Source organism: Orbicella faveolata, unplaced genomic scaffold, assembly GCF_042242905.1.
Source record: "Orbicella faveolata isolate gen_17 unplaced genomic scaffold, um_ofav_v1 contig_25, whole genome shotgun sequence".
Taxonomy (NCBI): domain Eukaryota; kingdom Metazoa; phylum Cnidaria; class Anthozoa; order Scleractinia; family Merulinidae; genus Orbicella; species Orbicella faveolata.
In genome coordinates, this window is record NW_028301553.1 from 20,636,490 (window position 1) to 20,643,702 (window position 7,213).

General features: G+C 35.8%; 2 long non-coding RNA genes across 2 annotated transcripts; one reads left to right on the forward strand and one right to left on the reverse strand.

The window, feature by feature from the left end:
• Nucleotides 1–2,277: 2,277 nt before the first annotated feature.
• Nucleotides 2,278–2,792, reverse strand: LOC149109348 (uncharacterized). Its single transcript, XR_016208686.1, has 2 exons — nucleotides 2,729–2,792; nucleotides 2,278–2,652 (listed from the first exon to the last, which is right to left on the reverse strand). It is a non-coding gene; the product is annotated as an uncharacterized LOC149109348 (long non-coding RNA).
• Nucleotides 2,793–3,018: 226 nt separating this feature from the next.
• On the forward strand, nucleotides 3,019–3,565 carry LOC149109349 (uncharacterized). The gene is made up of 2 exons (XR_016208682.1): nucleotides 3,019–3,111; nucleotides 3,191–3,565. It is a non-coding gene; the product is annotated as an uncharacterized LOC149109349 (long non-coding RNA).
• The last annotated feature ends 3,648 nt before the right edge of the window (nucleotides 3,566–7,213 follow it).

Below are 7,213 nucleotides of genomic sequence, written 5' to 3' on the forward strand. Positions count from 1 at the left end.
CTTAAAGGCTAACTCAAAACTCTCGATACAATATGGAAAGACCTTTTCAGCTTTTCGGCCCAACTCAACAAGTTTTCTCGGCTTCTCAGCCCTGCTAATTGCACTCTGGGGAATAAAATGTAATAAAGTCTCCTTGGCTTCTCAGCCCAACTGATACACGAATACAAAACAATACGACCAAAATGGTTTCTCAGCCCAACTAAAGACACACTGGGGAAAAGCTCCTAGCCCACGTAAAACACGAGGGGCGGAACAAAGCCGTGTAAAAGCATGCGAAAGATAACGAACGGCCCATAAAACGAAATACAAACACATGCCGGGACGGAAATAAAACACCCAAACGGCAAAAAGCCGCAACGAACGAAGCAAAACGAAAAATATATGAAGGGAAACAGTAAACTACAATATAGGAAAAAAAGGCAAGTAAACGAGAGGCCAGGGCGCGCAACTACAAGACAAACAAACATAAGCCTACGACCTGGCGAAATGAACGGTAGCAAACGGCGAGCAAAGCCGGCAAAAACCAAAACAAAATTATACTTGCAACTGTTGATTAGCTTGAGCGTCATCTTGAAGAATCGCCTGAGCGGCCTGAACGCCTTGAGCGGCCGGAACTTGAGCAACTTCATCGGCCGGCATTGCAGCAAACTTTAGAGCGAGCAAGTATTAGGGAGCATAAGAAAACCACGATGGCAACGGCAACGGGAACGTCACCAAACAAAAGTTTTAATAAGCACTACAATGGCTGTGCATGTGTGTTATAATTCTTGGTACATTTCTTTGCCGTTCTCTGCAAAATAACAACGTGAAATGACCAAATTCTGTGTCGTCTGGAGAACGTGAACCACCACGGCCAATGTTTTAAATTTTTATTTCAAATTTATCGCTGTGTTCGGGATTTAGTTTTGCGATAGTTTTGGTGGTATTAAACAAAGTAAATGATTTCAGAGTATCGCGAGACTCGTAGGTAAAATATAAAATCGTATTTTAATCGACATTGTCCTCGGCGTCTCCGTCGTGGTTTGTTAAACTCCCTATTAAGCTTCGAGCACGCTATTTACGTGAAAGTGATCTGAGTACATTCAGGGAGTCGGATCTTATACTCGCTCTGCAAGGGACTGGTGCGAATAGTGTTTCATCTGCAATTTGAAAATCAATCTTCATCAGCCTTTTCCACCTTAACATTAATTCTTTCACAATCATCTTTTTGTAGAATCTTAGCCTTTACTCATATACCCTGGAAGTCACACATTGGTTGAAATTGAGATATGTTGTTACAGGGCATCTGTGGAAAGGAATTGTCATGTTACTAATTAACATGTGGTGTTATTCAAGATATTGTTGTAACCAGTTGTGTACACCTCTTCGAATGCTCTTCGTTTTCTTGGACATTATCAATATTTACTAGTATTTTCTTATCTTGAATTTCTTTGAGGCCCGGATGCTTTTCTTCTATTACTTCAGCTTTTGTGAGCTAAGTTTGCAGTTGTAATTCAAAGTAGGAGCTTCCACTGCTAGTGCTCTCATGTCAATAATTTTGTGGATAAAGCCACAAATTTAGATGTTCATCAGTTTCCCTGTAAATGAAGATGGGAAAAATAAAACAGAATTGACTCAGAATGTAGTATCAAAGGAATGCTAGTGATAATGAACTGTGATTTGATGTGATGTATGATGTACTATCGAACAACGTAATGAATACTGACTCAACTCAATCACTGGATGGTTGGGCATTCGAGGAAGCTAGAAAATAATATCAAGAAATTTGGCTGCTGAGATCGATTACTGTATGTATAAACCACTGAGCGCCAGTAGCAAAACATGCTTAAGAGTGATTTTCTGAGAGTGTGGAGAATCGTAAGACAGTCACGAAAAATCGATTTTTCTTTTATTTCGCCGAAACATACCTTTGGGTGAACTTATTCAAGGAAAAATAGTTCAAAGTTCCGACGATTTATTGTACGGCCAAAATTAAAGAAAGTTCGAAATTTGCATATAATGGCGGTTTTCGCGGCTTAAGAGGCCCTGCGCCTAAGAAACGACCGATGATTTCCAGCTAAAAAATAAAATCGGCTGATTTTTATCTCCCAAGCAGAGGTTACCGAATACTATTTAAAAATGAATTTCTTTTGTTTCAGTTTCGCTTTAAACCAAAAATATCGAGCCGCAAACTTTTTCCGTCTGATAGCAGCAAAATCAGGCCGAAAATAAGCCCCCCGCAAAAAACTGTTCAGAAATTACTATCGCAACGCAAAATAACGAGAAAACTACACAGTGTTGAAGAAAAAGGCCTTTTAATGCAATATCATTCCATAAACATCAAAAAACTGCCGAAGCGATTAAAAAATAAAGTTTCAAATATTGCATACTAAATTAGATGGAGTGTTGGAACTGATTTTAAAATAATTATTTCTCAAAAGTTTAACGCTTTTGAAAGCAATCACAGTGATGAATTAGACATTGGAGGGATATACATCACGTTTCTGGAAAAACATTTTTCGGCCAAAGTATACTGACTTTGTACAAAGCGTTCAAAGTTACCGTGTTTACCGTTATCCTGCTACTTCGGCGAAACACTTCTCTTTTGCCAATACGGCCGTGGATAGCGTGGTAAACGCCACTTTAAACCTTGCTAGGCATTCAAAGACCATCCTGAGTAGAAGGACGTAGAATTAAAAGAGAAAGGAAGATGAAAAATACGCAGAAAAAGAAAATAACTCAAAATTACCATCTGCTAACGAAAGTTGAATCTGGAAAATGTCGTGGCGTGACAGCGGCCATTGACGTCATTTGTCACGTCAAGTCGCAAGAGCGTGGGAAAACGAGTCTGCAATGTCCTTCGGGTGGTCAGCGGCTAGGGATCCAGTCGTGACCTCATAACTCAGATCACGCTGCGGCCAAAACGGTGTGGCGGTTGGGGAAGTATTTCTTTTTCAGTGACCATCATTTGTGAGAAATAATATAACATTGTTCCACTAAACGTTTTCTGGCCGGGAAAAATTGTTTTCCTATTTGTGCATTCGTTTGGATTCCGCCGCTATTTATACAAATGACATCAATGGCCGCTGTCACGCCACGACATTTTCCAGATTCAACTTTCGTTAGCAGATGGTAATTTCGGGTTTTTATTTTCTTTTTCTGCGTATTGTTCACCTTCCTTTCTCTTTTAATTCTACGTCCTTCTACTTAGGATGGTCTTTGAATGCCTAGCAAGGTTTAAAGTGGCGTTTACCACGCTATCCACGGCCGTATTGGCAAAAGAGAAGTGTTTCGCCGAAGTAGCAGGATAACGGTAAACACGGTAACTTTGAACGCTTTGTACAAAGTCAATATACTTTGGCCGAAAAATGTTTTTCCAGAAACGTGATGTATATCCCTCCAATGTCTGATTCATCACTGTGATTGCTTTCAAAAGCGTTGAACTTTTGAGAAATAATTATTTTAAAATCAGCTCCAATGCTCCATCTAATTTAGTATGCAATATTTGAAACTTTATTTTTTAATCGCTTCGGCAGTTTTTTGATGTTTATCGAATGATGTTGCATTAAAAGGCCTTTTTCTTCAACACTGTGTAGTTTTCTCATTATTTTGCGTTGCGATAGTAATTTCTGAACAGTTTTTTGCGGGGGCTTATTTTCAGCCTGATTTTGCTGCTATCAGACGGAAAAAGTTTGCGGCTCGATATTTTTGGTTTAAAGCGAAACTGAAACAAAAGAAATTCATTTTTAAATAGTATTCGGTAACCTCTGCTTGGGAGATAAAAATCAGCCGATTATATTTTTTAGCCGGAAATCATCGGTCGTTTCTTAGGCGCAGGGCCTCTTAAAATGTTCAGAATTTCACAAATTTACGAAAACAGTGGGGGTGTAAAAACAATCCTATGAAAACAAAACTTGGCACAAATATTATTTCATTCTTATACTTTAAAATCATGTAATAATTTTCTTGAAGTTTTGTTTGTAGCTTTTTAACGAAGGGTATTTGCACAGCCGCTATTTTAGTCTCTTGGCAAGGAACAAATAAAGGCCACCTTTGACTAGTATAAATGGCCTCTGGTATATATCATTTGGTCAAAATATCTACATTCTAGGAAACCTTGGTTATTGTTTTTTTCACCTGAAAAGTTATAGCTCTGGGAATTAAAATGTTCCCCGTCAGTAAAATAAAATGTTACGGCATGTAAGCGAGTTCAATTTTATGCAAATCACAAGGTTATTCTTTGGAAGTCAACGGTTTTTCCCACTCGATTTATGGCCCAAGCGCGAAGCGCGCGGGTCATAAATCCAAGGGGAAAAAACGAGGATCCGTAACTTACAGTACGGACCGAGAAGACGAGGTTAGTAAGATATTTATTATCTCTCTACTGTGTGCCTGACGGGTTCGGAAACGATTTCTAATCACGCGGACTCGGAAAGGCTTCAAATTTCTGACGCACCTCGAAAGCAAAACGAGTAAGTTTGAAACTCATTGTTTTTACGTCGTTAGCACGCTTTATTACATAATTTAGTGTATAAGAAAGTTTTAAACTTTCACTTGCTATAAAAGTTAAGAACATTTATCGATAAATCACGAAACAGTTTGACAACAAAACGAACTTTAAATTTCAGCGGGCCGTACTCTCCTTGACCAATCACAGCGCGCGTACTAACTGAGAGATATAATAATGTACAATATCCCCTAGAAATTTTCAAGTGTAGTACTCTGTTTAGCAAAACATGTGTAATAAGATTTTTATCGTCAAACAACCCTTTTTTACCCTTTTTACCAACATAATTTTTTAAAGTGAGAGTCAATGAAATTGCCGATACAAGTTTACAGTAGAACAGTATTGCAGGGATTTGAAGTAGTGCCAGTCTTGCCCGTGGTGAAGGGCAATGCTTTATTTCCCTAGAGTCTTCATTTACAACTTCTTTGTTTTGTAAAAGAAGTTTGTCTAACCATCGCAGTTCTGATTTGCCAGTACCTATATCACTGTAACACACTTGCTTACACTCTGGCCATCGTAACAAGGAATATTCCAGGAAATACTTATTCTTCAGAGTTTTTATCTCTAAATATAATCAACAGTCTGTTACTGATACTATGTTGACATCAACTGAATTTTTACAAGAAAAAACAAGTGCAATGTTTAGCTAGCTTATGTATATTATGTGCTTTGGCTAGCTAAACATTGCGGAAGGTAACACCTGCAGGCATTTCACTTTCATGCTTACTTTATTCGTTTTCATCACCGAGTATTTTTTTATGGCTCAACATTTTTGCTATTTGTATTTATTGTTGCTCATAACTGATTATCCCATACAACAACAAAAACAACAGTTTATTTTCTACTACTGTAAACAACTAAAAGAATTTACAAGATTGTAATTATAAATATATAAATAAACAGTACAGTACATACAGTAGTGGGACACCCAAAATAACTAAAAAGCTAAACTAGTTGGGTGACCGTAATTATAATAATTAAAAATGTAAGAGTCAGGAAAGAGGCACAACAAATACATTGGTACACATAAGTATCACAAACTTGGTACAAGATTAAATATACAAAACAAAACAAAATAAATAGATATAAACCATCAAAATATCAGTAAAGATTAATAGAGACTAATGAAATGCGAAGTTAGTTCTTTTTTAAATTGATTAGAAGTACAACACTTGAATCTTTCATCGAGTTCATTCCATAATTTAGGTCCATTAAATCGAATATTAAATTTGTATGTGCATCAAAATTTGAGAAAGTAATTAAACGGATGTTGCCCCAAACTATACAGCCGTAGGAGAGAAAAGGAAGAATAATGGCATGGTATAATTGAACTAGCGTTTTCGTATTAACAAAATGTCTAATCTTAGATAGGACACCAATACCCCTAGATATTTTTTTTGAAATTTGTTGAATTTGTTCTTTCCAATTTAGATGACAGTCTATGAGAATGCCAAGGTACTTAACACTCTTTTGTTGATTAATTGGCTTACAATCTATTTCAATGTTCAAGGAATTGTTTATCTTTTTTTGATGAGGATGAAATATTACAAAATGTGTTTTAGTAATACTGAGAGATAGTTTGTTGGCACAAAGCCATAGGCTAATTTCACTGAGTTCTCGATTAACATTTTGCTCTAGATGCTGTAAATCACCATGGGTATAAAATAGATTAGAATCATCAGCAAATAAATGGAAATCAAAAATAGATGAACAATTAGTGAAATCATTAATATAAATCAGGAATAATACTGGGCCAAGCATAGAGCCTTGTGGTACCCCACATGTTATTTGCAGAGGATCTCAGTCAAAATTGTTTAGAGAAATAAATTGCTGTCTGTTAGTTAAGTATGAGCGGAACCACTCATTTGGTAAACCACGAATTCCATAATGTTCCAGTTTAGCTAAGAGAATGTTGTGATCTACTGTATCGAAGGCTTTACTTAAGTCCAAAAATATCCCGCAAGAATATAATTTACTTTCAATGGCTCTTTGGATTTTATCAGTGATAAGCATAGAGGCCTGAGTAGTGGAGCGTCCACTACGAAAATCAAATTGATTATTATCTAGTACATTATGTTTATCAAGAAAATTAACTAATCTATTAAACATTAGCTTCTCCATTATTTTATGGAAAACAGATAACAGAGTAATTGGTCTATAATTGGATACTAAAGCCTGATTACCACTTTTGTATAGAGGTATTACTCTCCCAATTTTTAACTTATCTGGCACTTATGGGGCGCCGTTTGTAAATTTATTATTTAGACCGAATTTATGCCATTTTCCCCTTATTTATAAATAATTGGAAACGCCACAAAATTTGTTTATAAATAAGACACAAGAACTTGTCCGTTGATATGTAAATAATTATTTTAGGTACGTTCTGATTTATAAATAATCTTTTACCATAGAGTTATTATATATAAATAATGAACTAAACAACTTCAATTATTTATAAATCAGGTCATCTCTAAAATAGTTATTTACATATCATAAAGTTTGTAAATGCCATTATTTATAAATAAATTACTTCGCCGGGAGTGTAAATTCATTATTTAGAAATAATAAATTTCACCTCACCGAGTGTAAATTTATTATTTATAAATAATGAACTTCACTGAGTGTGTAAATTTATTATTTATAAATAATGAACTTCACTGAGTGTGTAAATTCATTATTTAGAAATAATGAATTTCTCCTCGCCGAGTGTAAATTTATTGTTTATAA